The following is a 3,938-nucleotide window of genomic DNA, read 5'->3' as shown; positions in this document are numbered from 1 at the left end:
GTAGATGCTGACCAAACGGGTTTTATTAAGGGGAAAGGAATTCGTATTATAATACAAGTTTGCCTTTTTAATATTATCCATTATGTTAACTTTTACCAAATTCTGGGGTTGGTTGTTTCTATGGACGTTTGAAAAGGCGTTTGATAGGATAGAGTGGGAATACATGTTTGAAATTATGAGAAGATTTGGGTTTGGGCCAAATTTTATGAGATGGATTAGAATAATATACAACACTCCAATAGCTTCTGTCTTAACAAATGGTCGTTGTCTTCTACCTTTCAACTGGGTAAAGGCACAGCTCAAGGTAGTCCACTCTCACCACTCTTGTTCGCTCTGGCCATTGAGCCTCTGGCTATGGCATTAGACAAAATCCAAATGTTCATGGGGTGAAAAATTGGGGAAAAAGAGCACAAAATTCTGCTGATGACGTTCTTCTGACATTGACAAATCCAACTGATTCACTACCTGTTTTAATTAAATGTATTAAGGATTTTTGTTTGGGAGCTGGAGAAAATCCCATCTTTCTCCAGCAGAGTCCGCCGTGGATCCTCTGAGGGAGCCTCCTGCACAGCTGCAGCTCATCTAGATCATCAGAGGATCCACTATATAAGTTGTCTTCAGACCTTGCCTCAACGCCGCAGTGTTGTTCCAGTTGGTCAGCGCTGAAGCCTAGATCTTTGAGTATCTCCATGACTTTGAATCCAGGTTGGATTCTAACCACTATCTCTGTGTTTCCAGGAAACCCGTGTCTCCTCTGTGAAAGCCCCAGGAAGAGCTAACCTGCCGAGCCGACCCTCTGAGCCAAACCCTGAAGATTCTCTGAGAACCTCCAAGCAGCTCTGGACCAGAGCTGGGAAACCAAAAGCTAAGGTCTGTTCAAGCTAGACGTGAGATGCTGAAGCAGCAAACGGACTCAGCTGATAAACTCTTCTCCAGAACCAACAGTGACTCTCCCAAAGAGAACCTCAAGAAACCTCAAGGTACTATCAGAACTCACTTGGAAATCAAATCCTGTCAGCAGTCCATTAACTGCTCTGTCTCTCACTCCGGTGAAACCAGAACCAGGCCCGAACCAGTCAGCAGTACATTCTGTGTGTTGTGTTTAATAAACTTGTTAAACTTTCATCCTTGTGTCCGTCAGTGGTGTTCTGCTTTATTGGGTCTCCTTTTGAGAACCATCATGACAATTTTGGTCTTATATCTGGATATAAAGTGAAATTTTGATAAATCTGTCACAATGACCTTGAACAACTTGGTGGGGGATAGTGAACCTGCATATATTAAACCTTTCCGATGGGCCCCGTCAGGATTTGTATACTTAGGAATTAAAGTTACACCAACCATTAACCAAGTATATAAGCAAAATATCCATGGACTGACAGGTGATTTGTGCGAGATGCTGACAAGATGGAGGGCTCTTCCAATATCATTTTTTGGGGGAGGATAAATCTTGTTAAAATGGTCATCCTTCCTAAAATAATATATCCCACAGGTATGCTGTTTGTAATTTTGAAATCAGAAGCCATTAAGGCTATTAATAAGGCAATGGTTGATTTCATTTGGGCAGGAAGAAAACCCAAAATTAAACTAGAGATATTACAACTTTCCAGAGATTTAGGGGGGTGGGGATTACCAAACATAGAAACTTATGTTCTATCTGTACAAGCCAGGATCATTTCTGCCTGGATACATGGACACTCTGACTAACCTTGGCTCAACATTGTAACATCATTATGTAAACCTTCCTCACCTGTTAACATGCTAGGAAGACGTTTGAACGACTTGCCACAAATAGTGAAAGATAATCAGTTGATATGTAATGTCTTGTGGGCATGGGGAAAGCTGAAAAAAACTGTTTAATAGTACTCACCTGCTTAATATGGTATCAACACTTATAGACAACCAGATCTCCTGCCTGAAGACATAGGTTCGAGTTTCGTGGGTTGGCATAAAGCAGGCATAATTAGATTGTCTGATCTCTTTGAACATGGGGCATTCAAATCGTTTGAATCTTTAAAAACACAGTACGCGTTATCAAATAAGGAATTTTATAAATATTTTACAAGTTAGGCATTATGTCATGAAGGAAGCAAAATCGTTGATACACCAACAAACTCGTATAGACTGGAGAAGTTCCTTCTTGAAAATAAGGATCACAAACATTTTATATCAAAATTTTATTCTGGATTTATCAGCTAAATCTGGACAAACTGGCATGGTTGAGGAAATCTTGGGAAACTTTACTCAAATGTGAAATAAGCACTCAATTATGGGATAAAATCCTGCTCCTGCCATCTAAAATCTCTGTTTGTAACAGATTTAAAGAAATGCAGTATAACATTTTGCATAATGTATATATTTCTCCTTATATTTTTAGCAAGTACAATGCGGGAACTCTAGATTGCCCCAAATCTAAAATTTCTGTGGGCACCAGGTTTCACTGTTTGTGGGAATGTGATGTTATTCAGTCATTTTGGAAAGATGTATGTGTCAGAATCAGTACAGCTATTGGTCAAAATGTGTCAGAAAACCCACTGATGTGTTTGTTGGGACATATTCCTAAGCCACTAGTAAAACATGAGCATGTGATACAGTCACTTATAATTTTAGCAAGGAAGGCCATTGTGGTTTGAAATGGGTGGGCAAAAGAAACCCCCCTCCATTTCTTTTTTGGAAAAACCACTAATATCTGATTTTTATGACTTTGATTAGATTTTGGCCCATTCCTTGAGGGAAAAGTCTTCAATTCTTCACAAATATCTAAAGGGAACCCACTGGAAACCCACTGGGGAGGGGAAATGAAAAATTTAAAATTAAAAAGTAAAAAAAAAAAAAAAAAAATTCCCAGATTGAGGTGTTCCCCCTTTAAAGTTGTGCAAAAAATTTGTTTATCAGCAATTTACTTTTTTTCCCCCTGGGCATAATTTGAAAAAAAACTGAATCTAAATAAAAAAATTTTTTTCTTAGAAAAAAAAAAAAAATGAGGTCGGGGCAGGGGGGCAAGTTCTTTTTCCCCCCTTTTTATTATCTTTTTCTCGGCCTTTTGGTAGATAAGTTTTAGTATCTGTTCTTATCAGTTTAATATCGTTTATGCCCCTTTATCCGGGGACCAAATTTTAAAATTGTTTTTTGGGAAATAGGGAGATGGAAAAAAGGGCTTCTCTGTCCACTCTACGCATCAGCCTTGAAATGCAGCATTCTAGGATTGGGGCACTTCAGTTTATGTCCCAAAGGCAGCTCTAGGTGCTTTTGGGGAATCAGGTTTTATTGGGTGTTTCTAAAAGTAATGTGATGTGTTGTGGCCCCCTGAGGACCCCAAAAAACCTTTACCCCTTCAATCATTACCAAAAATTGGGAAAACTCACCAGTTGGTTGGGAACCAACGATACCTCATTAAATTATATGAACTGGAGAGAAATTTTTCTGCAAGTTTTATCAAGACCGATCAAAGGGAACCCATAGGTGGAATGTGGTGTCAGCTCACAGAAAAACCGGGGGACACCCGGAAACAGGGTTTCTACTGTACCCTGTATAAACGGGGCGGGTTTTTGAGCTCTGGGGGCTTCGGCCATACCGTCCTGAGCACGCGGATTGTTTGTTTCTCAGAACCCTAAGCGGGTCGGGCCGGGTTAGTACTTGGAGGGAATACCTGGTGCTGAAAGGGTTTTTTGGGGCCCCCTTTCCAAGGGTTTCCCAAAACCAGGGATCCGGGATCCTAAAATTTCGAATTTATGCTCCCCTTACCGGGGGGCCCAGAAGCCTACGGCGTTTTCTCTTTTTGGTTTAGTCCGGGGGGGGGTGTTTAAGAGTGGGCCCAAAAGACCTCCTGGAGGTGCAGGTTCCATGTCAGGGATCACAGAGCCCTCAAATTTTTGAAGTCAGGCTGCCATACCAGGGCCCCAGACAGCCTGCAGGCGTGTACTGCATGGTTTAGTCCG

The 3,938-nt window shown here is 40.9% G+C and overlaps 1 non-coding gene across 1 annotated transcript; it reads left to right on the top strand.

The window, feature by feature from the left end:
- The first annotated feature begins 3,026 nt into the window (after window positions 1-3,026).
- On the top strand, window positions 3,027-3,219 carry LOC119782511. Its single transcript, XR_005280669.1, has one exon. It is a non-coding gene; the product is annotated as a U2 spliceosomal RNA (small nuclear RNA).
- The last annotated feature ends 719 nt before the right edge of the window (window positions 3,220-3,938 follow it).

This window comes from Cyprinodon tularosa, unplaced genomic scaffold (genome assembly GCF_016077235.1).
Source record: "Cyprinodon tularosa strain WSP-4 unplaced genomic scaffold, ASM1607723v1 ctg1942, whole genome shotgun sequence".
Taxonomy (NCBI): domain Eukaryota; kingdom Metazoa; phylum Chordata; class Actinopteri; order Cyprinodontiformes; family Cyprinodontidae; genus Cyprinodon; species Cyprinodon tularosa.
The sequence above is the reverse complement of the archived record's forward strand: the minus strand, read 5'-3'. Positions and strand labels throughout refer to the sequence as shown.